Below are 27,227 nucleotides of genomic sequence, written 5' to 3' on the forward strand. Positions count from 1 at the left end.
GAAAATTGACTAGTATAGTAGACATCTTGGTTTTCCAATCAATTCTTGTCACATAATAGTGATTATGTAGGAATATCTTTTATTTATGTAACAAATAAAATTAATAGTCCATGACTGTAATTTTACTCTCATTTTTGCTATTAACTTATATTAGTGACTCTTATTCTACTTATTTATAAATAAATTTTATTTTATTAATAAAAATTAATAAAAATTTTATTATAAGGAAAAAAGACAGTGTATATAGGGATTGGTACTATCCACAATTTCAGGCATCCTCTATGGATTTTTGAATGTTGCCTCTACAGATAAACGACTGGGAAAAGACTCTGTCTCAGACCAGTCAGTTTTGTTATAGACGGCAAGGAAAAGAGGAGAGGAAAATTAAGCACTAGAAGGCTATGTTATACCTCTGTTGAGTATCAGAAATAGAACCAACCACATTTAATGTCTTCTAGATTCGATTATCAGTTTACAAAAAAAAAAGAGACACATAGATTTACAAGAAAAGTAAGAACTTTGCTTTGGATATAATAAATTTCAAAACTGTGCCTGAATGATTACAAGTATAAGATACAGTCTTTGGAATAGCACAAGTTCAGGGTAGGCTTCTGGATTCTATAGACACATTCACTGCACACATCTCAATTGATCAAAATAACATTTTTATTGTACCATTATTTACTGAGTAAGTTTACTTAAAAATTAGCTTCTCTCCAAGTAATGTGTTTGTAAATACAAATATTAACCCTCAAATCAGGAACACAAGGCTCAGAAACATGGAGACCTATAATGTAAAGCCTTGGTTGTCAGAACTTGGAATGATTGACAAGCACAATATTTAATCAGTCTTGCGATTTCCATGGGTATTATTATAAAGTATGAAGATGTTTCATACTTTATAGGGATAAAACCCTATCAATAGGATGTTGATGATTAAAATCTTGTATAATTCACCAACAATCTCACAAGTTATAGAAGTTGGTTCTTAGCAAGAAAGGATATCACTTAAAACATACAAATAAGACAATATTCTTTTAATGAAAAAATGTATGAATTTTAGCGCTATTTTGAAGAAAGAAAAGTGAGCTCAGTGATATGAGAACAAAAAAGGATCTGGATTGGGAAAACTGACATATTGCGTGTCATTGAATCTGGTTCTTGAAATAAGTGATCCATGAGCAGCAGTAATTGAATTTTCCTTACCATAATCAATAGAGTTACCTCTATAGCCCATATTGGTTTTCCAGCTGGAGTGAAATATGCTGCATAAGATAACAAGTTTGACTGTCACACAGTATGTGACCTGAGTGTATGTTCCTCTCAGCTCTCCTTTATGGGGTCTTCATGTGTAGTATGCTCCAGGTAGGAACATGCATCTCCTCAGATTATTCTTCCATGTGTGAGAAGCCTCTAGCACAGGGAACCTAAAACCTTTATTGAGCAAGTTTGTCTATATTCCATTCCAAAAAGCACAATTTTATTGTGTTGCAGAGGCTTAAACCAAGTCTCCTCTTAAGAGAGAGACATACTTTGTCTTCCAGGGTTGTTCACTAAATAGTCTCCAAATATTATTTAAAGCAAAGGTGTGACAGCTCTTCTACTCCTAAGACACAGAGAAATATCAAGGACCCATAGAAATTTGTGCCTAGAAATATCTAGCAAGTATCTTTGTCGTATCTCGGCTTCTGGTTGCATTCATTTTCCTCTGAGACTACTTCAGGTGATAAACAGAAGCTAAAGCATATGTTGACAAATATGTTTCACATAGTGTTTGAAAAGGTATGCATAGAACCTGGGGAAGACTGTCCTATAGTATCAACCCAACTTTGTCTATAGAATGAATAAAGCCTGAAACTTTGAAGAATAACCTTGGGAAACTGGATCACTTTGGCTCCCATGCCTGAGTGGATATTTCTTGGGATCTGGGCCAGAGTTTTTGTAAATGTGAAAATTCTGCTCAGTCTACAGGAAGAAATCCAAGGCAATTCCAAGGTTCATAGACTATGGGTAGGGAAGCTGACCTATAAGTTTGACTAAACCAAAATAGCATCATCAATCACTTCAACTAAAGTGATTCTTAATTATAAGTTCCTCATTACCATCATCCTGAAAATGTGGAAAGCCCAAAGTCAGTAAAAACCTAAAGATATTCATCACTGTAAAGCAGCTAGAACTACACGGATGTCTTTGTATTTTCCTGTGGAGTGGCAAGGTTCATTCCTAGTTATGACAGGCTGACGGTGATGGTTCACTGCTTTAGAAGCTAATGGAACAAAAGTAAACAAGAAAAATTGAGTGGTGTAAAGAAAGCTGGAAGAGGGCATTGTATTACAGGTAGTGTTTTGATTTACAGAAAATAGAACAGGGAGGTCTGCAGTGAGCAAGCAAGATGAGCGCTTCCACCAAACAGCAATTGGCACGCACTGACCCTTTAGTAGCCCTGAATTTTTGCCAGAATTTTAAATATGGTTAATATTTATCACTTTCCTGCAACATGACCACAAGAGTATGGAAGTAGGTGGAAGGAGAAAAGGAGGAGATGTTGAGAAACTTATATAATATATTCATACTATATCCTATACAAAAGTTACACAGAGCTACTGAAACTGGAATACTACAAGGACAGCATAGCTCATTCTTAGAAATCAAATATGTAAGCAAACCTATATATAAACATCTTCAAAGCTGGCCTTATTTTACACACTTTGATATACAATTAGCACATAGTTCAGTCCTCCACAGAATCCATTTTAATAATCAGGGATGCATGCAGTCGCTACAAGTCAACTTGAGAATACTTTCATCCACACACACACAAACAAACATGCTTTGTTGCAGGAGAATTGTCTGAATTCTGTCAATCATATTTTAAATAAAAGCTGATTGGTCGATAGCCAGGCAGGAAGTATAGGTGGGAAAACCAGTCGGGTGGTGCAATAAGAATAGGAGAATTCTGGGAATCAGAAAGCTCCCTTGCCCATTCCTGCCCAGACCACTGAGAAGCAAGATGTAACCTACCTGGCTGAGAAAGGTACTGATGCATGTTGCTAACATAGATAAGAAAAATGGGTTAATATAAGTTACAAGAGTTAACAAGAAGCCTGAGCTAATGGGCCAATCAGTTTATAATTTTATGGAGATTCTGTGTGATTTTCTCTGAGACTAAATGGCTAGGGGACCAGGTGGGACAGAAACTCCAACAAGCAGGCCCCACATATTACAATGCTTCATGTAATTTAACTGTAATAAGTCTTCAAATATTTCTCAAGCTCTGAGCATCAAAATTTGCTTTGTGACATCGGAGATTTCCCAGCTCTACACTCCACAAGAATGCAGTTACAGAGGTGTATGTGGTCCTCTGCAATAGGTTCTTTCACTTAGGATATATTCAAGTATGCAAGTATGTGTGACAGCTTCATTCCCTCTTATGGCTATATAATATGTTATCAGATATAGTCATTGCATTTGGCTTATTCATTTCCCCCATGACTGACATTTGGGTCATTTATAGCTTTTGGCAATTTTGAATAATTCACATGGGTGTTTGAGTTTTCATTCCTTTATACAAATACCTATAAGTGGAATTGTTAATGGCACTCTGTTTAATCATTTCTAGAGCTTGGGGAGTATTTTCAACTCCAGCTCCACCATTCTACAATCTTTGCAGCATTTTAGGAAGTACTACTGTCTCCATCATTTGATTGGGTTTAGTATTTGTTCTAGCTAAATGTATCATTAGCTTTGGAAGCTTCTTATAGTCTTCTTCTAATTTGTCCCTGTTAGGGTTTTCAATTTCTGTGATGATCAAAACAAGTAGAGGAACAAAGAATTTATTTGGGTTGCATTTTGAAATCACTGTCACTGAAGGAAGTCATGGCATGAGCTCAAACAAGGCAAGAACCTAGAGGCAGAAGCTGATGAAGAGGCCATGGAGGAATGATCTTTTCTAGCTTGCTCCCTCTGCCTTGGACTGCTCTGCCTGTTTGCTTATAGTACCTGAACCACCAGCTCAGGAATAGAACCATCTACCATGGGCTGGTCCTTCCCTCATCAATTACAAATTAATAAAATATCCTACAATCTTAGAGTCATTTATTAATTGAGGTTACCTCATTTCAGATGAATTTAGCTCTTCTTTAGTTGATATAAACTATCCAGCACAATTTACCCCTTGTCAACTTGACACACAAACACATCATTGTCAAGTCACAATACTTCCTGCGTTGATTATTCCCAAGAACAGACACTAATGTAATCACCACAATATAAAACATTTTACAGACTTAAAAGGTCAAACAGTATTACATATCCAAACACTTTTAAAATGCAATCGCTTTTAAAATCCTATGTCTTTCATGTGGGCTCTTATAAAGTAAAAAATAAATAAATAAATAAATAAATAAATTGAATACTTTCTTATTTCAAGGAAGAATAATAAAGGCATATTCACAATCAGATCAAAGCAAAAACAAACTCCCAAAGCACACACCACTCAATAGCAAACATCTGGGATTCACTCAAAATTTTATGGACTCCTCCAAAGACCCTAGGTCATTTTTCTGACCCCCCTTTATGTACACACAGCTCATTTGCCTCCTCAGATTAAGCTAGGTCCACTTCACAGTTACTACTGTTCTTAGGAGTTGTCCCATGTTACTGGCATATTTAAGATGCTCGGATCTTCTGCTATAATTGGGGTGTCTTTTTTTTACCAATAATCTCACCTAGGTTCTTTTCATGATTACAAGTCTCAATTTTTCTCCATGACTCTTCAGTCCTGGATCTTCCACTGCTACTGAGGCTGTACCTTCAACAATGGCCTCTCCTGACCACTCACAGTGCCAAGTCTCAGCTTCTCCCATTTCCCCTCCAGACCTTCAAATCTAATACAACCTGGGAATCTTACATGTGACCAAGTTTGGCTGCCAGCACAAAGTACAAACTTGACCACCTCTGAACACAGCTTGCATGTGCTGATTCTGAGGAAATATTTCCCAGAAGATTTCACCTCAAAAAAGCAAGTGGCCATTATAGAGTTATTAAGGGACTTTCATATTTACCTCTAGAATTCACAACCCAGGCCTCTATCATCTGCATTGCTCTCAAATTTCTCATCTTCCAAGATCCCCAAAAACGTCTCAGTAATCTTGGAACACTCAATAATCTTGCTTGTCCAATGGTCCAAAGTCATTCCACAATCCTCCCCGAACAGTATAATTATGTCTGTCAGAGAAATACTCTATTCCTAGTACCCATTTCTGTATTATTTAGGGTTTTTCTTGCTGTGATTAAACACCATGATCAAAGAAACTCGTGGAGGAAAGGGTTCATGTGGCTGATGCTTCCAAAACACTGTGACTGAAGGAAGTCAGTACAGAAACTAGAGCAAAGTAGGAACCTGGAGACAGGAGCTGATGCAGAGGCCCTGGAAGAGAGCTACCTACTGGATTGTTTCCTCCTGACTTGCAGAGACTGTTTTCTAACAGAACTCAGGGACACCAGCCCAGGGATGGCACCATCTAGAATGGGCCTGGCTCTCCCTTATCAATGTAATTAAGAAAATGCCCTGCAGCCCAATCTTATGGAGACATTTTCTTAATTGAAGTTACCTCCTCTTGGATGACTTTGCCTTGTTTCAAGCCAACATAAAACTACTCTCCAACATGTCCCTCCCTTGTCTCTTTTCATTCTGTAACAGCCCTTCATTCTGTTCTCTCTTGTTGACATACTTGATCCTTGTATGCATATTGGTAAACAGAGAAAGAAAGCTAAGGGAGGAACCATTTATGGTGCCTTATTGTCCATCATGATGGTGTATTTTTTTTCTTTCTGTCCTGCTGGGACAAAATACTTGACAAAGACATCTTCAGGAGGAACAGTTTATTTTAGCTGAGATTTTAACAGTACAGTTCATCATGGTAGGAAAACCACAGCTGCTGGACTGTAGAGCATCTGTTGACACCGTAGTTCTAACCAAGAAGCAAACATAAATGAATGCTATCGCTCAGGTAGTTTTCTTGTTTTTATGTAGCCTGAAAGCCCTGCCTATGCTATGGTCTTTCCCACATTCATGGTGGGGATCTTCCTTCTTTAATTATCCCTTACAGAAATACCCAGAGGCTTGTCTTTTAGGTATTTCTAAGTCCTGTCAAGTTGACACTCAGTATTATTCTCACAATGAAAAAAATATGTTGGCAGGAACATAGTCATAACTGCACCCACAGAAGATGAACAGAAGATTAATAGAAAGTAGGTCAGGCATAAAACCTAAAGACTTGCTTTTACTGAACCATTTTTTCCACCAATATCCCACTTCAACTATCTTCTACTATCATCACACTACTAGCTGGGGACCAATTATTCAAAGATATGAGGTCATTACACATCTAATCCACAAAGTGCACATCTTAAGAGAAAACCTCAGCCTTTGACAATCCTTAATTGAAGTGTGTTTCATAAAAAGGTAAGAAAAGAAGCCTACAGTGGACTGGAGTTGAATGGATTTTCTAATATGGTTCCCTCGAGAAGCTTATGTGTTGCAGTCATTCCTGGCTATTAAATGCAACCCCTGATAAGGCAATGGATCCTAAAAGCTCAGCTCTCTCAGTTTGATTAATCCATGAGTGGAGTCAGAATATGATGACATGGAGAGGTGTTGTGAGCAGGATTGTGGAACTCTCTGGAGGAAGTAAGTCATGGGGTTGTGTCCTGAAAAGGCTAACTTGACCCCCAACCATTTCTGTCACTCTGTCTCAGGGCTGCTGGATGGCAGGTAGCTTTTCTTCAACCCTTCCTCAGGGACTCACCACAGACCTAAATGAGACCTCTGATACCATGAACAAAAGACAAACAAGAGAACAAACAGCAATGAAAATCCAACACCCACAACTTTCCTCCTTCAAACTGTTTCTCTTGGTTATTCATCATAGTGATTTAAAAAAATCTAACCCGGATCTTTAATTACAAATGCAGTTTCTGTGTTTCTACTGAAAGATATATCCTGGGTTTTTGTTTTATTCATTTTAAGATCTTAATTATGAGAAATTATAGGCAAAGCCAAGGCAGTGCAGAATCCTGAATGCTTTCTCCATCTTATGAAGAATATGCAGCATCAACTGTTCTTATGAAAGACCCTTACAAGTTGTCTAGTCTGGTCCCATTGGTTTCTGCTCTAAGTAAGCTGGCATTGACTACAACTCTTTCCATTTATCTTTCCCTTCATAATTGGGGAGTGACCTTTGCCCTGCTCCCTCAATACTCTTATGAGTCTATGGACAGTTATCATAAATATGGCAGTAACAACTTTCAAGAACTTTACATGTCAGAAGAAAAATGACATGAGCATTTTAAGAAGCATATAACACACACATTTCTATTTTAGACAGGGTCTCCCTATGTAGGCTTGATTGATTTTGCAACCATTCTTGTCTAAGTTCTCTGAGTACTAGGATTACCTAAAGTATAATGAAAGGGTGGGGGGGGGTAGGGAGAATCCTCAATGGTTAAGAACACTTACAATTTTTTCACGGAACTTGAGTTTGATTCCTAGTATCCTCCAGGAGATTCAAGGTCCGCTTCTGGCTTCTTCAGTCACCTTCCACACATAGTTCACAAAAACTCAAATGAATACATTCACATGCACACAAATGTGAATATACATGTTGGATAAACTTTCTCTGCATGGATAAATATTAAGATATGAAAATGAAGGAACAAGTTGCAAAATGTCTTGTTACTGCACTATTCATTGTTACTTACATAAATTCTGAATTGTATGTATTAGTCAAGGTTCTCTAGAGTAGCCAAACTTATTAAAAGAATCTCTTTATGTACATAATAAGGGAATTTATTAAAATGACTTTAGGCTGTGGTCTAGTAAATTCAGCAATGGCTGCCTGTAAACAGAAGGTCCAAGAATCCAGTAGTTTTTCAGTTCATGAGGCTGTATGTCTGAACTGGTCTTCAGTACACAATGGAATCCTAAAGACATAAGCTTTAATATCAGTGAAGGGATGGACTTTCCAGGGCGAGTCAGAACAAGTAGGCAAAGAGCAAAACTTCCTTCTTCCATGTCCTTGTGTAGGGTTTCCATAAAAGGTGCTGCCCAGGTTAGAGTTGAGTCTTCTAATCTCAAAAGATCTAGATTACAAGTGTGTCTTTCTACCTCAAAGAGATGGGATAGAAGTGAAACTTCCCACTTCAAATTAAGAAAAAAAATCCTTCACAGGAGTACCCAAATTTGTAATTTTAGTTAATTCCATATGTAGTCAATTTGACAACCAAGAATATTCATCACAGTATATAAAATGAAACTACATGCCTTATGGTACAAGGTATTAAGGTGAACATGGGCAAAAGAACAATTTCTGGTAAGGTTCTCTCTCTAAGGTTCTTCCAGAAGAAGGGACAATGCCAACGTGTTGGCTACATCTCCTAAGATGAATAAATGAGGGAGGACTGTTAAGTGTTAAAGCTGAACAACTGCTCTGTAAGGCAATGTCTGATAAAAAATATATTCTTCTCTATGATGAAGATATTTCACAATCTTAAAAAGTGAAAATTAAGTTGAATTTTCTTATCACAAATATTAGAGATTTATTGTAGACAGTGGTCAATAGGTATGTTGTACACTGTGATGCTATCACACTTAAAATGTGAATGTGCACACAGGATTATCAAATTATTTAATATTTTCCTCCAAACTATAACTTTTCAGTTTTCAGTTTTTCAGCACTATCTCTGCTAAAAGAATCTGTTTTCATCTGTATCAGGTATCAGACATGAAGGGTACTACACAGTAGGTCTCAGAGTCCATTTACTGAAGAAATATATATATATATCCTTACCCACTAGCCTTACATATAGTAGGACATATGTAGAATATTTGTGGCTGTGCACTAGGCATCTTATCCCCTATAAATTAGATTGATTTTTGAATCATGCAGCTCAGGTGCTGGATTAGTTTGTTTTATTTTTATTTTTATGTGACTAGAAAAGAAAATAGAGGAGATAGAGGGAAAGTATACACAGGTGTTTGATATCCACAAAAGGCTGAATGTGAAATTTATAGTTGAATATTGTGCTTGTAAAAACTACATAGAAGTCTCAGGCATTGTGTTTATAGAAATTAGTCTACTACACCTTTCATCTTTTCTTTGAAAATAATAACATGGTGACTCTGAGAATTTCACAGAGGAATCTCAAGGCATTTTCTCCAACAAACAAGCCTCAAACATCTCAGTGTTTCGTCATTATACTGACATTTTCAAACCAGGCAGGGTCCTAAGGGTACTAAGGCTGCTGTCACAAACTGGAACAATCTGTCTGCAACTCTTTACATTTAGAAATATTTGCAATCAACACATTTTCCAAGTGCAGATGTCAGCTGTCTTTGCATCATTTAGATCTTGCTGGATGGAGGATTCACATCGCCATATTTGATATCTTGTAATTTACAAGGGCGTGTGTGTTCCTGGTATACAGAGGTTCCTGTTTCAGGATGCCCTCAGTATGTAAGAATGATTTCATCCTTTCTTTTCTCTGGTGCCTTCCTGTCCTGCTAAACTTGCTTCTCTTTGGACTCAGTGTCCAATGTCTCTGCTGTAATGGCCTCTACCTCTAGACTATCCTTCTGCAGCTATACCATCTGTCTGTGTATCAGTCTGCCTGCCTGCCTTTGCCCTTTGCACTGTTTAGCATCATTTCTTATAAGAAGGAACATCACTTGCTCACCTAAGCAAATTACGTTCTGCTATATTTTCCCTCATTTGTTGCCATTCTGCTCTTATTTCAATCACAGCTCCCAAGAGGTAAAAGTGCTGAGGCCATAAACCCCAGAACATCCCCTTCACTGTTCCTGTTGGGAGAGGAGCAAGGTCTTTCCTCCTCCAGCTTCTCTTGCATTCAAATGCTTTTCCCAAAGTCCCACCAGGCCTTTCTCTCAGAGACTTCGGATTCCCTTTGAAGCTTTTGTTACAGAGATATAAACAGAGACCTACAAAAACACTGAGGGATCAATTAATTCTGCTGCAGGGAATCAAGGAGGACATCAAACAGAAGGAGACTTTGGAGCTTGCCCTTGAAGCTTGATTAGTAGTTTTTTTTTTTTTAAAAAAAATATCAAGAATTGAACCAGAAAGAAAATCCAGTCTTTTGCTATCTCAACCAACTGTCTTGGATAAAAACTGATAGACATGCATTCTAAATGGCTTGGAATTTTTTTGAACCATTAAGCCCTGCCTCCAGAAGCGCATCAGCAGTACTAGTGATCACTCTGGAGATGAGAGAGCATCAGCGCTGTTTGCTTTTATGGCCCCGGGTCAGTTACTGCATCTTACAATCAGCAGAATCAAGTGCATCAGGATTCTATCCCACCTGACTGCCCCGGGCAGCAAAAGCTCCTAAACCCAAGATTTTGTCCTCAATTCTCACATCTCTTTCTTTTTCCTCAACCTCCAGTGCAAAGCCCTCAAATGACATTAAAATGAAGATTATGAACAGTGCATTCAAAGCCAGAAACGGATATTAATGGCAGCCTGATTGAAAAGTAAAATGGCTGATCTGTGTACTAGATAGAAAACTGCTTTCACCTACAAACAAACCAGAATTTCAACATAGCCACTGAAAGAAATCACTTTGGCTGTCTGAGTTTCCTTTCCTTTTTTTTCCATGTTTAAAATGAGGACAAATGTATCTCCTGTGTTTTGCTGCAGATTTAGAATCCGGTATTTGTTGTATAGCGATTGATAGTAAACACCTCATGACTATGATATGACATATATTAAATTATTCTACATCATGAAGTTAAGTTACTAAATCTTAAATTTAGTCGTCAGAATGTTTTCTTGAATCTTGAGAGTTAATTCCCTGACAACATGGCCCATCAACCAGAAAATCTCCCGGAATTAAGCTAGCAGTTTAGGAGAACAGGATGTTTCCCTGAATTAAATGTTTTGTTATTTATTCTAACATTAGAAAAAGAACAGGAATTAAATGTGTACACATTCAAGTTGTCTTTTGCATTTGCAAAACACAACTTAAAACATCTGCAAACATTGAAAAACTGAAAACTCAGAAAGGTTTAAAGTGCTTTGTTTCATTTGAGATGTCTTAATTCAGTTAGTAGAAATAGTGAAGTTTCATTTCTTAGATGAAATAAGATTTCTACTAGTTACATATAAAATCAATATATCTGTCAAAATTAATCTGGGGAAAAAAGTTAATCCGTTTTCAAAATGAATACTGTAAAGGAATTCTGGGATGGTAGTCAACTACCAAGATGAGTGTTCTGTAGAAAGCAGACACTCCTTCTCCAAACCCATTTACATGCATTTGGGAACTCTTCCACAATTATTCCCTCTAGGTACTTCATGGGAATCCTTGGAATTTTGCAGAGTAATTAGTATAGAATATGGTTAAACATGGTGTGTTCAACTTGATAACTCCTTTGCCTGTACAAGACCTGTACAAGATCAGTCAATCAACATTCCAGCATGAAAAGGGGAGGAAAATATACAAGTTAACATCTAGCTGAGGAATTGTTGGTAGTTAATAGCTGCTTGGTCAGGGAGAGTCATTTGGTTTCCTTCAGGGATTTGGCTTCTGGGTGTTGCCTATGTTGTGCTGGATATGGGCCCTATACATATGTACATATGAGCAAGAGAAGCTGGGCATTATAGGTTATAAAAAAGGAAGAAAGAAAATAAGAAAGAAAGAGAAAAAAAAGAAAATGTTTAGTTGGGAAGTGGGGGGGGAGAGGGAGAGAGAGAGTGTGTGTGTGTTTAAGAGGAAGATTGGGAGATAAATATGATTAGAATACACATTTCTTGATATAAAAAAGTTCTTCACAGTTCCTGTTTCCAACATAGCTTAAAATATTTTCTCTTTATATAGCAGCTGCTAAGGCTAGAGGTTCTAGAGAAAAAAAGCTGGGTTTTCAGGATGTAAATATGATCCTACATCCACGGACTGATATCTTAGTCTTACTTTGCTTAAGTTACTTTTAAAAAGGGGGGAAATAATAGTTCTTAGAAAACTATAGAGAATAAAATTCATAGAACACATAGTAATATATAGAGTATGGAAATGGAATTATAAAAAATAATATTTTTATGGGACCATTGTACCCATTTTAAATTGCTATTATGATCACATGAAATAATACAATAAAATCTTTCAACAGGACCTGGAACCAAAAATGGATTGGCTGTGGCTGTCTGTTTTTGCTATACTTGATATTCATTGATATGTATAAAGTTTTAATTCTCAAAATAATCCTTCATACATTTGCATAAATATAATCAATTTTAGATGAAAATTAAGAAAATTAGTGGTAAAGCTAAATTTCCGAGGTAATGTAGCCAAATGCTGATTCAACTCGGTTTCTAACCTCCTGCATGGGTTCTAAGGTCTAAGACCTTCTCCTTCCTGCCCACTTCTCAAGGCCTCACATGAACTCTGCTCTATGTGGCCACAGCACTATGTCACACCAGCCCCAGAGATGACAAATTCTGTGTCATTATTTCTTACTGTATCATGGTCCCTTACCCACTGCAAGTACTATGTTTTTCATTGCAATTACACAGAAGATAAAACATAATTGGCTTTCATTAGCCTAAAAAGCTCTTGTATATATCTTTCCATTTAGTCTTCCACCTTAATCTTACCAGCAGCATTCTTAGTTAAATTTATATCACCATAAACGTGGTCCTTTTGACTTTCATATAAATGGGATTTCATCGCATGAAGTCCCTGGCATCTAAAGGCTTTTTACCTGCATGATGTTTTTACAGGCTTCTATACTGTTCAGGGATTGACAACTTGTTCACTTTCTTATTTTCCTCTATTTCTTGCCAAGCATGATCCCCCCTTGTTGTGCTGGACACCTGATAATTCACACTTTGATGTGGTATTACCCTTTGTATGCTGTGAATATGATTGGTTAATTAATAAAGAAAAATTGGTTTGGCCTGATAAGGCAAAAGAATAGAAGTAGTCAAGGAAAACTAAACTGAATGCTGAGAGAAAGAAGGGCAGAGTCAAAGAGAAGCCATGTAGTCCTCTCAGAGACAAACAATAAAACTTTAGCCTATAAGCCACAGTCACTTACACAGATTAATAGAAATGGGTTAAATTAATATGTGAGAGTTAGCCAATAAGAAGCTAGAGCTAGTATGCCAAGCATTAATTTAATTAATACAGTTTCTGTGTGATTATTTCGGTTTCTGGGCAGCCAGGAAACAAACAAGCAACCTCTTCCAACAACACTTTGGGTCAGTGGGATGAAGGCTTAGGCGATGAATATTCCTGCAAATATATTTCACAAACACATATAGATAAAAAGCTTGTAGCAAAGTTTCTTGGTCACCATGTCACTTTAAATTTAATGTTATGAGAAATTTGTCAGAATATAAATGATATATACTGGCAAAATATTGTCCCTTCTCCACAACTTTCATCTCGGGTGTGTTACTTATAGTAGGATGCTTATCTGATGGTTTATTCCAAGATTTTAGTTTTTTAAAATAACTTTGTGATTCTTTTTGAGATTTTATGCACTTTAAAATCTAACTAAATCTTGTTTTATTTTTTATGTATTCCATTTGAACTTCATGTGCCCTTTCAAACTGAGTCCTTATGTCTCCATTCTTTAACGTCTTTAACATGCATGCATTACTTATATTTTAATATCCCTAGCTCTTAGCTTTGAGGTCCCTGTCCTCTATCCATTACTGCTGATTTCTGTCTGAAAATTTTGACCTTGTCTATTAGCCTACTAATTTTATTTTACTTAAAATATTTTCCTGTTCAACTCGTATTCCAAGCATTTTGCTGCTAAATTTTATTTATTCAACTGTGTAACTTATTGATATTTCTATGTAACTACTTTTTCTGCTTTTTATGTATTCTCCAGAGTGTCATTTAAAGCAATCTTGAAAGCTAATTTTTTCCATCACATTGGCTTATTTTCTTTTAGCTGACTGCCTTTCCATACTCTCTTTTTAATTGAGATAACTACTCCTCTCCCGTGTTTGTATTTTCTGACTTTTCCTCATCTCCTTTTGACGGTCATAAGTTCCCCACAGTACCACTGAGGTAGCAGTGCTTTGTCTTTGCTGATACCCTGCCCTGTTGAGTACAGGCTGTAAAACAAGGATAATTCTATCAATATCAATAAAGCATGCCTAGTGACAGTAGTGTCTGCCCTCTAAAGTTGTTTTGGGTATTGAGTGGCACAATGCATGTACAATGAAGCAAATACAGCAGCATAAAATAAATGTTGAGCTATGCATCTGTGGCTATGGTTCTTTAGGTGGTCCTTATCTTGATTCTAAACTAGCTGAAGAGACATTAAAGCGGATGATCTTAGAGAAAGATTAACTTTCTAGATATTACCGGATTAGACGCAGGCATTATTTTACTATTATTATATTCACTTTGTTTTCTCTGTAGTCCTAGTGGTATAGAATTGATGACTCTCTAAATCAGCATTTCTCAACCTGTGGATCGTGACCCCTTTAGGTGGGTCATGTATCAGAAAATCTGAATACCAGATATTTATATTATAATTCATCACAATAGCAAATATATAGTTACAATGAAGCAACAACATGGTTAGGAGTCTCCACAACATGAGGAACTGTATTAAAGAATTACAAACATAGCAAAGATGAAAATCCTTGAAAGAATGCATAATCAGTGAAGCAGAGATGCAGATTTATCAAGCAGACAGGATGAATGTGAATGTTGGAATTGAGTATGCTGTATGCACCCATAGGTCTATCAACTATTCAGGAATACAATGAAAGGAGATAACTTGTACCCAAAAGTTTAAAGTCAATCTTGGAAGTATACAAAGAGTTCATATATAAATGTTCAATTGGTATAGACTGTTCAATATACTACAGAAGGCAATCCATAACTGGTATTGAAGACTGGTTAAAAGTTATGGCTAGGGAAGACATAGGCTAAGGAGGAAGACATGGCTTTTGCTAGATGGTCATGTCAAACTGCCTTTGAAATCTTTATGTTTAAATTCACAGATCCAACAGAAGCTTTTTGGTGTAGTAGGCAGTTGTTGAAGCAGAGATTCATAACCGTTCAACGTCTGAGAAGAAATGACTGTGAGTTCTTGGCTATAGATGGGTATCTATAAAAACTCCTCTCCAATCCACACAGAAGAGGACAGGAAAGGAAAGTAAGAAGTGAAGGATGGGGCAGAGTGCTGTGTAAAGCTAGCCTCTGTACACAACACCTGCATAAGGTCAAGTCAGTTAAGCATTCCAGTACAATGCATTAGGGGTTCCAGAGCCCCTGTTTCCAAGAAGCTTTCAGCACCTGATGACTACTGAAGAGTGAGAGCCACTTTTCTTTGGTGGTGTGGGTACTAGAGGGTTCCCTATTTCCCAAGAGATATTCCAAGTAGCCATCTGAATATGGAAGAAATAAGTCAGAGAAAAAGAACATAGCATTGGGAGAAAGATGTTTTGTGGGGAGATTGAAAGAGAGCTAGAAAGAGATTGTGAGGCATGGATATGACCAGATGTCTCATATATGCATTTGGTATTTTCAAATCATGAATTAGAGGGAGAGAAACTGAAAAGACAAGAAAGTGGAATAAATTCTGCATAGGATTCAAAGGACAGCAGTGATTGCCAGTGAGATTCATATAGGGAAAAACAACAACAACAAAACAAACAAACAATAAACAACAGTGTTCTTGTAGCTTTTCTGTTACTGAGAGAAAACTCCAAGAGCAAAAGAAACTTGGAAATGAAAGTATACATTTTTACAATTTTTAATTTATTTTTTATTTTTTTTAAAGAAAATAAACTATCCTTTTTTTTTTTTTTTTACACATACCAATCCAAGTTCCCATACCCTCTTCTCCTCCCATTCCCTCCACATACCATCCAACTCCCCATCCAATCCTCAAAGAGGGCAAGGCACACTGTTCTGGGGTAGGTTCGAGGCCCTCCCTACTATATCTAGGCTGAGCAAGGTATACATCCAAAGAGAATATGTTCCCAAAAAGCCAGTACATGCAGTAGGGATGAATCCTGATGCCACTGCCAGTGGTCCCTCAGACTGCCCCAGTCATGGAACTGTCAACCACATTCAGAGGGACTAGTTTGATCCTATATGTGTTCCTTCTCAGTCTTACTGGAGTTGGTGAGCTCCCATTAGCTCAGAGAGACTGTTTTAGTGGGTGTACCCATCACAGTCTTGACTTCCTTGCCCATATTCTCATTCTTCACACTCTTCAGCTGGACTTTAAGTCTTAGTCCAGTGCTCTGATGTGGAAATCTGTCTCTTTTTCCATCAGTTGCAGGATGAAGGTTCTGTGGCAGTTTTCAAGGGAATCACCAGTATGACTACAGGGTAAATCAAGATCTGTCCCCCTCTCCTTTATTGCTTAAGATCTTACCTGGATCCATTGTTGTGAATTCCTGGGAATTTCTCTTGAGCCAGGTTTTTTGCTAACCCTATAATGGCTCCCTCAATCAAGATATCTCTTCCTTGCTCTAGTCACTGTCCTTCCTCCTTCTTGACTATCTCATTCCCTCAAGTTCTCTTCCCATTCTCCTTTCCTCTTCCCTCCCACCCTACTTTCTCCTCTCACCTCATGCTCCCAATTTTGTCAGGCAATTTTGTCTGTTTCCACTTTGTTGGTGGATATATATATGTTTTTCTTAGGGTTCACCTTATTACCTAGCTTCTCTAGGATCATAAACTATAGGCTCAATATCCTTTGTTTATAGCTAGTATCTACTTATGAGTGAGTACATACCATATGCATCTTTTTTCTTCATCGATGATGATTGAAGGCTTTGCTGGATATAGAAGTTTGGGCTTGCATTCATGGTCTCTTAGTATCTACAGCACATCTGCCCAGGTCCTTCTAACATTCATGGTTTCGATTGAGAAGTCGGGTGTAATTCTGATAGGTCTACCTTTATATGTTTCCTGAGCAACTCTTAATATTCTTCCTTTATTCTGTATGTTTTGCATTTTGATTATTATATGGTTAGGGGACATTTTTTGATCCAGTATATTTGGTATTTTGTTAGCTTCTTGTACCTTCATAAGAATATCCTTCTTTAGTTGGGAAAATTTTCTTCTATGATTTTGTTGAATATATTTTTTGTTCCTTTGAGCTGGAATTCTTCTCCTTCTTCTACTCCTAATATTCTTAGGTTTGGTCTTTTTATGGTTTCCAAGATTTCCTGGAAGATTTTTGTTAAGAATTTGTTGGATTTAATTTTTTTGACCAATGAAACTATTTCCTCTATAGTATCTTAAACATCTAAGATAATTTCTTCTCTTATATTTTGTTGGTTATATTTGTCCCTGTAGTTCCTGCTCATTAACCCAGATTTTCTATATCTAGAATTACCTTGGTTTGTGTTTTCTTTTTTACTTCTATTTTAACCTTCAAGTTTTGAACTGTTTCCTTCACCTGTTTGATTGTTTTATTTTCCTGGTTTTCTTTGGCTTCGTTGAGGTATTTATTAATTTCTTCTTATTTGTTGTTTATCTTTTTCTCCATTTCTTTAATGGGGTTTTTCATTTCCTCTTTAAAAGTCTCCCTCATTTTCACAAGTTATCTTTAAAGTCATTTTCTTCTGCTCCTTCTGGGTTAGTATGATCAAGTCGTCCTGCTATATGACCACTGGTTTCTGGTGTTACCATGTTACTTTTTAGGTTATTGCATGACTTCTTGCATTGGCACCTGTGGCACCCACCTCTACTACGTGACAGTATGGTACTATTCCTGTATTGCTGCATTTGCACTACAGGACCATTCACAAGCCGGGCAAGGGTCTGGAGATTTAAACACACAAAGAAACACAGACAGAGACATAGGTCCTCCTTGAAACAAGAATGCTCCCTTTATTGTGTACCAGAGCTGCTTATATATGGATTCTTAACTAATAGCCATGCCCCAGCCAAAACCACCAGAAACCATTCTCCTGCCATCAGGAACTAATGAGGGTCTTGTGCTCAGAGCAGCTGCAAGTACAGCAAGTTGTTTACAACAAATTCAGGATCTGGAGGTTCACAGCTTCCAACAGGCACCTACCCATCTCTTCCTTCACATGAGGCTGGTAGTGCTTTGTGCGTTGGCCCAATCCTTATAGTGGCTCTCTGAGTGTTTGGGAATTTTTCTTGGTCTGCTCTGTACTGTCAATATCTGTGTCTCAGGAAGGCTCTGAGATTTTTATAAGCCTGCTCTCTTGGTCTTCTCTCCTGGTTCTCTCCCTTGGTCCTTTCTCTTGGTCCCCTCAGTGTTGTATTAAGTTCTTAGTCCCATTGGTATTGTAGCAAGCTCTTAAGTCCCCTCAGTAACGGAGCAATCTGTGTTTCAGAGTTTCACTAAGGTTGCAGGAGGATAGGCAAGTTTGGGGGTGTGGTGGAGCTAGTAGTTTGGAAGGTCAAGTCTCAGTTTACATTTTATAGTTCATCATGAAGGAATGTCAGGGCAAGAGTTCAAGTCAGGAACCTAGAGGGAAAGACTAAAGTAGAAACCATGGACAGATGTTGCCTCCTGGCTTCTTCCTAAGGCTTGTTCAACTTGCAGTTTTGAGTACTACCAAGTATTATCAACTCACAGTAGTCTGGGGTCACCAATATCAATCACTAATCATTAAAATGCCCTCACAGAGTTGCCTGCAAGCCAATCTGATGGTGGTAATTCCTCAATTTTCCCAAATGATCTCATTGGTGTCAAGTTGACAAAAAACCTAACCAGCACAATCACTCAGGTTGCACATAATAAATTTAGCAAATAAAAGTAAAGTCAAGTTTTCTTTGATGAAAGAGAAAAATATTTGCCTAGGCAAAGCTACAGGCAGTACACCAGCTGTGTAATAAGGAGTAACTGAAAAGTTACCGACTTGCACTTTGTCCATATATGGTAGGTAGATTATTTTTGCATTATTGGGCTTCAAAAGAAGAGATCTTTTGAAAAGTGTCTTGCATAATAGCACATTGCAGTTACCACGGGACAGTCACAACTACAGTAGATAGGACTCGAACCATTTTTTTTACACTGTTCCCAGCACATTTATTAATACACTGGGATACCTGAATGTGCCCTTGCACTGGAGAAACAGAGTCTAGCTAGAAGCATGCCAATCAGTGTTCTGCCCTTGGAGCCCAGCAGGGTTGGACCTGTTGCCCCTGGCTTAGCTGAAGCCATCTGAATGTCTGGTGGACAATGGTAGATCCTGCTTCCCAGGAGTGCATGGAGAGTAAGTATTTCATGCATTCAGTTTATCTGTATAGCTATGCACAAGGCTTAGAAACCAGTGTTGAAGGAGTGCAGTAGTGAGGAGCTAACTGAATCCATTATCACCTATGTCCTAATGAACTCTGGAGCTTCCTTGGACTGAATCCAAGAGCTTAGAACTATGGCTGATATTTTTTTTCCCAGTAGAGAAGAGACTGGAAGGGGAAAGTGAATATAAACCCCATTCTCTTGCCTTTGCCCTCTGGCATTCGGGTCCTCCATGACCTAAACTATGCTGGAAATCAAAGTGAATGAACGCCTACCAACTCTACGCCAAGTGAGAGTGCCCTTTCTCAACTCTACCCTCTTCACAACCTCTCTTCTAAACTCCTACAGCTTCACCACCAAGATGGTGGGAAGTTAGAACAGAAGTTCAGTTTTATGTTCACCCAAGGAGGTTTCTAACCATATTGTGAGAGATAAATGCTATAGGAACCTTTATTAAATTCAATAAATTAAAAGTTAAATATCAGCTAATGTTAATTGTCTTGATCAAGTATTCACCAAGAAACTTGCAACAAATATAAAATAAGCAATTTTGCTAATACTGTATGCACCTATCTCTGAACCAAATTGATATATTTCATTTAGTTTGCCAAAATTTCTGCCATTTATCTTCCTACACTCCTAGGATGTGGACTAAATACCCACTACAATGAATAAGAACTTCTAAACAATATCTAGAAAACCAGAGGTAGATATACTACATCCTCGAGGTATTGCATGTTACAAATGCAATTTCTAAAGAAGGATGCAGCTTTCGTGACAACATTGGGTAAACAATGTTCAATCTACCATGTCTTATCACATGCTGAATTGAGTAGAAAGAGAGCATAGCCAGTTAACTGTTGCCAACTAACATTTCAGATTGTTCCAAACTGATAATGCCCCCTTGGCATTTAATGTATTAAATACTATAGAAAGGACTGTGTTTAAAATGAAAGGTGTCAAAAATGAACAAACAGCCCAGCATTATTTTAAGGCATTTGGTACAATCTAGGTCTCATGTTCATGTAAAATTTACAGGCCCATAAAATTCAACCATCAAGGGTTTAAACAGTAGAGTGTCTTAACCACGAGCAGATGCAGATGAGCATTTATCTAACCTAAGTGCACACAACTTCTCACATCGTGTTACTCCTGTCACCCCAACCTCTGATAAATTGCTTGTACTCTATGGCAAACTGGAGTTTGCCCAATGCTGTGTTTTTCTGCATAGTATTTCTTGCTTGATTTGTATTGTGTATTCAGAATGCTTCCTCCCTGAGTGTTCTTCGATGAAATATTTATAACATGGCAGACCATTAAATAAACAAGCAATTCTATTTTGGATTTACTTGTGTGCCCTCAGCAAACCTTTGAGTTCTGTAGAGTTCATTCTTTTGAAGCCTGTAGACACTCCTGAGTGTAGGGTACCTGTAATGATGTCCTTCATCTGCTCCTCTTTCTTCATTTACATCATACACTGTATCACTTAAGGTGCACTGAAAGAGCTGAAAGTAGAATTATATGTCCATGAGCTGAACACATGGCAACACATTGATTTTATGTGATCCTTAAGAAAGAAAAATTACAGCCACATTTTAAGTTTCTATTACACTCAACCTCAATTTTTGTTCTCCACTGACGAAATCACAAACTCAAAACATCCAATGTTATAGATGTTATATCTTAGTAAAAAATCTTCCTCTAAAATTATCTATGGTATATTATGCAAATCTGCATTCCAAAAAATTATTTATCTCAGGTCTTAACGTGTTGATGTATTACTGTGAAAAATCAAAAAGTGTTTTGGCTTATAAATATGAATACAAATTGTGATCATTTCTTCTGAAGGAAAAATAGGGCTGAGAAAGGAGTTTGGGATAGATGTCAGGGGAATAATGAATCTATTTTATAATCTCATTAAATATACACATATGCGCTAGAGCAAATGGAAAGAAGAATAGCATTAGCATGAAAACCAAGTGAGAAGTGAAAGAACTCCAAGTTCCAGAGTAATTACAGATAACTGCAGACATCCAGGAACTTGAGGGAGGGACCACCATTGAAAGGCATAGAAAAATTCTTTTTTCCTTTGTTTGTTTTTGTTTTTTCTATTGATTTTTATTGAGTTCTACATTTTTCTCCTCCCCCCCCCCTTTAACCCTCTCCCAAGGTCCCCATGCTCCCAATTTACTCAGGAGATGTTGTCTTTTTCTACTTCCCATGTAGATTAGATCTATGTAAGTCTCTCTTAGTATCCTCATTGTTGTCTAAGTTCTCCAGCACTGTGGTTTGTAGGCTGGTTTTTTTTTTTTTAGCTTTATGTTTAAAAACTACCTATGGGTGAGTACATATGATAATTGACTTTCTGTGTCTGCTTACCACACTCAAAATAATGTTTTCTAGCTCCATCCATTTTCTTGAAAAATTCAAGATGTCGTTATTTTTTTTTCTGCTGTGTAGAACTCTATTGTGTAAATGTACCACATTTTTCATATCCATTTTTTGGTCGAGGGGCATTTAGGTTGTTTCCAGGTTCTGGCTATGACAAACTATGCTGCTATGAACATAGCTGAGCACATGTCTTTGTGGCACAATTGAGCATCCTTTGGATATATACACAAAAGTTGTATTACTGAGTCTTGAGGAAGGTTGTTCCCTAATTTTCTGAGAAGTCACCACACTGACATCCAAAGGGGTTGTATCAGCTTCCATTCCCAATAGCAATGCAGAAGTGTTCCCTTTTCCCCACAACCTCTCCAGCATAAGTTGTCATCAGTATTTTTGATCTTGGCAATTTTTACAGGTGTAAGATGAAATCTCAGAGTTGTTTTGATTTGCATTTCCCTGATGACTAAGAATGTTGAATATTTTCTTAAGTGTCTTTCAGCCATTTTAGATTCCTCTGTTGAGAGTTACCTGTTTAGGTCTGTACTCCATTTTTTATTGGATTATTTGTTCTTTTGATGACCAATTTGTGGAGTCTTTGTATATTTTGAAGATCATACTCTCAGTATCAGCACCACATGTGCCTTCAGGCTGTCATGTTCCCTGCCATGATAATAATGGACTGAACCTCTAAAGCTGTAAGCAAGGAACTCCACTTGTCATAAGAGTTAATGTGGTCATGATGCCTTTTCAGAGCAATATAAACTCTAAGACAAGTGTGCTGTAAGGCGGGTGAGTTTGCACACACATGTGCATCTGTGTTCATTTCTCTTACTATGTTCCATGGTCTGTTGTATCATCCCTTTCAGTTTCCTATGAGCTACAATTTTGGAGTTTCACCATAAACCCTGAAATCCTTCTCTTTGTTTGAAGTTAACTCACTCTTACTTTGCTTCCTTCCAATTGCTCTGCTGGGATTGGAACTCCTCTTACTTCATATTGGTTCATTAGTTAAATTTTTCTTTATCATGGCTGCATCTTCACAGTTCTGACTTGTGTTTTGATCATCATTTTCCAACGATGTGGGGGAAATCTTTATATTTCCAGATCATCTTTGTATTCTCTGCATACAAATTATGATAGTATTCTTAGGTTCTAGGAATTGTTGTACATAGACTTTGGAATGTAGATAGTAATAAAAGGATTTATAACTATGTCCATGATACCATGATTCACTAATTATTTCATCCCCTTGGTATAGTCTCTCATCTATCATCTGAATAACAACTATTTTACAACCTTCTTCACTATAACTGAAAAATTTTACCCCTATAATATATTTTAAACACAAAAATAATTAATTTGATAATTCTAAGCTAGAGTTATGTGTCTTCTATGAATATGCAAAGCTAAAAAATACAAATCAGGGTTTATTTTTCCATTCTTGCTACTGTTTCATTCTTCATTTTTAATTTATAAATGTATTCATTAAATTCTGCTGTCCTTTCATTACTGAGAATATTGAAATATGGTGGCTAAAATTAATGAAGCCAATGCCTGTGTCATAGTTTTATTAAACATTCAATTTTGGTATTTATAATTTGAAAAAAATATTCTATCATTAACATAAAAAGACATCTCAAAGAAGTGTTATAGTCAGATAAATATAAAAAAAAATTAATTACTTATTAAAAGCTTATCCAAAAAACTACACTGTTTTATTTTACCAAGACTTTTTAAATATTTTGAAGTACTGGATTTTAGAAACACGAGTTACAAAGGAACTTAATTTTCAGATGGACTCAATTTTATGAAAGTTAATTGTCCATGCTTCATTTATTTAATTGTTTTTAAAATTATCCTTCTCTTATGCCTTATACCCTGACCACAGTTTCCCCTACTTCCACTAAATCTACTCCCCTCCACAACACATACCTCCCTCTTCCCCAGATCAATTTCTCCTCTGCCTCTCTTCAGAAAAAAGCAAGAATTTCAGGGATATCAACTGAACACAGCAGAGAATGTTAAAGTAAGACAAGACATAAAGTCTCATATCAAAACTGGGTGAGATAACACAATGGTAGGAAGGAAATTTCAATAACATGTCAGAAAGAGTCAGACACACCCCCACTCCCACTTTTAAAAGTCCCACAAGGCACTAACCTAGCAATCATAACATATATGCAAAGGGCCTAGAAAGATCCATATGGGCTCCATGATTTTCAATTCAGCGTCTGCGAGCCCCTACAAGGCCGGCTTAGTTGACTCTATAGGCTGTTGTTCTTCTGGTATCCTTGACCCCTTTGCCTCCTAAAATTCTACTTCCCCATTTTCTATGAGGTTCCCCTAACTCTAAGGGGAGGGACCAGATGGAGATCTTCAATTTGAATTCTCTTTCTGCCTAATGGTTGACTGTGGGTCTCTGCATCTATTCCTATCAGCTGCTGGAGGAAGCTTCTCTGCTTATGATTGGACAAGACACAGATTGATGTGTATACCAGAATATAATTGTGTAGACAGAGACTGCTCATTTGCTTTCTGGCCGCCCAGACCCACAGAAACTATATTAATTATAACATTGCATGGCCTATTAGCTCAGGCTTCTGTTTAACTAGCACTTACATATTAAATTAACCCATTTCTATTAATCTATGTATCACCACAAGGCTGTTGCTTACTGGGTAATGTTCTATTATGGCATCTTTCTACTTTGGCAGCTACATGGTGTCTCTCTGATTCTGCCTACTTTCTTTCTATATCTTTTGCAGCCTAGCTATATTCTGCCTTGCTATAGAATAAAGCAGCTTTTTTATGTTAATGAATAGTAATAATATATATTCATAGCATACAGAGGGACATCTCACATCATCTCCCCTCTCCTGTCTAAATTAAAAGGAAGGCTTTAACTTTGCTATAACAAAATTACATACAACATAACAGGTTCAAGCAAGAATGACAGTTACAATACTTAGTCTATCAGTATCTAGCAAAATTACAAAAAATAAACTGTCATCTATTTAATCTTTTTGAGTCTAATGTTTCATATCTAATTTATCTTTTATCATAACTAAGAAAAACTATAACTATCAGCCTTCAAAGACCCCAGAAGGATATAATATTATAAAAGTAAACAATAAGTTCATTGTAAGCAGCTTACAAAGCTTTAGAATTGACAGAGACATCTTGCTGCCTGGACTGTCATCCAAAGTTCTTCTGTAACACTGGGGCATCCATCTTCAGCCTAAAGGCCCATAGTATCTGGCAGATTATTCCATGAAGCACAAAGTTTGAAAGAGTGTTTTGCCTACAGAAGTTTGTCAGTCACTTTCTTCTCTGTCCTGAAAAATTCTGGAAGTTTCTTCTGTGGAACAGGAACCCTGAAGGACCATTCCAACTTTTAGAAAGTTCACCAGTCACTTTTCTGTGGGTTCTGCATGTCCAGTTTATACAGCATAACATTAATCACTACAGGCAAGAACAGTTTCTTGCTCAAATGGCTAGCCTTGTCTCATTGAAGACAAATTTCATAACAAGATTTTCAATGTCCATCAATGTCTTGAAGTAGATTGGTGCCACCCAAAGCTGGCATATCTCATAGTCAAGAAAAGACTAAGTTCTTAAAACATTTTAATGCCATTTTCCTTAATCTTTGAGGTATTGAAGATTATTTATCTAACAGAAATATATATCTATATATCTAGAAAACCTAACATGGCTACAATTTGACTATTATAGATGGCTATCTATTAATCCATAATTTTTAATTTTATGTAATATTTTTAAATAAGCTGCACAAGCACAATACCTTAAACAAGAGCAGAAATATATATATATATATATTTACATACAGTATAACAAATCATCCTTAAAATATATCAATAGACCACGATCCATAATCAATAACAATGCAAAGTACTCACCTTGTATCATATCCCCCCCCCATTCTTTAGAAATTAACTGTGACCATTAACTATTTATAATCAACCCTTTTAAAATGAAAGTAAACATTTATATCCAATCATTTTGAGAATTTGTGCATAGTTTTCTCCAAACTGCTTTCTGCTGTTTGTTGGACAATGTACTTTTAGGGTTCGTGGAGATCTTTCAGGGGCTCTTGTTCCATAAAACCACACTAGACTGGAAGGAATCCAAAGGTTCCCATCCTCTGGGTAAAGAAAAGCAGGATCTCTTTTCCAAAGCAACATATCTGTAGACCCAAATTTTGAAGTCAAGATACTTTTATGTTGGTTTATCCTTGCAATACCCAGAATCAAGTATCTCTCTGCAGTCAAAAAACTATAAAAGACACAGTAATATACATAATCCAGACTCTGTGCATATTCAATCTTTATGTGGTTTATATTTCTTTATTCTTTTAATCTATAACAGTCTGTATTCTTTTTATATTACTTTTACTGTTTCTTTAAAGACAATGACTTTACTTCATTTTATAACCATCTGTACTTTTTCCTCTCTCTCCCAAGACTACATATATTTTAAAACGTACTGTGTCTCCTTTAGAGATATTTTATGCCTGAATCTTTCCTATTGTGTAACTGAAATCTTTTTCTGTCAAGAAGCATTTTAAAATTGTAAGCAGTGTGGTCATAACAGCCCAGGACGCTGGTTCTGCCTTCCTCAGACTTTCAATGATGGAAGTACATTTATTGCCTCTGTGAGTCATTCTTACTGCCCGAGCTCCAGGGTACAGCAGGTCTATGTTGCCATTAAGCAACTTGTAGCACCTTGTTCACAAACCCCATTTAAGTGTTCTTTAGCCAGACCTCCCATGTGTTCCCCACAAGAGCTCTCATTGTTGCGTATCCTCTCTGGGTCTGTTGATTCTTTTCTTTAAGATTTTTTTTAATTATTATTATTTTTTATTTTGATTTTCTTTAAGTTGAAAAGAAAAAAATTTCCGCCTCCTCCCCATTTCCCATTTCCCTCCCCCTCCTCCCACACATCGCCCCTTCCCTCACTTCCCTCCCTCTCTCCCCCTCCCCCAACTCCATTCTCCCTCCCTCTCCAGAATGAAGAGCAGCCCAGATTCCTTGCCCTGCGGGAAGTCCAAGGTCCTCCCACTTCTATCCAGGTCCAGGAAGGTGAGAATCCAAACAGGCTAGGCTCCCATAAAGCCAGTTCATGTATTAGGATCGAAACCTAGTGCCATTATCCTTGGCTTCTCATCAGCCATCATTGTCTGCCATGTTCAGAAAGTCCGGTTTCATCCCATGCTTATTCAGTACCAGTCCCGCTGGCCTTGGTGAGCTTCCGATAAATCAGCTCCACTGTCACAGTGGGTGGGTGCACCCCTCGTGGTCCTGACTTCCTTGCTCATGATCTCCCTCCTTTTGCTCCTCATTTGGATCTGGAGCTCAGTCCAGTGCTCCATTGTGGGTCTCTGTCTCTATCTCCATCCATCGCCAGATAAAGGTTCTAAGGTGATATGCAAGATATTCATGAGTATGACTATAGGATAGGGTCATTTCAGGTTCCCTCTCCTCAGTTGCCCAAGGTACTGTCTGGGGACAGCTTCCTGGACACCTGCAAGCCTTTCTAG

This window comes from Microtus oregoni, unplaced genomic scaffold (assembly GCF_018167655.1).
Source record: "Microtus oregoni isolate MIOR12 unplaced genomic scaffold, Mior012 000019F_ref0000042, whole genome shotgun sequence".
Taxonomy (NCBI): Eukaryota; Metazoa; Chordata; class Mammalia; order Rodentia; family Cricetidae; genus Microtus; species Microtus oregoni.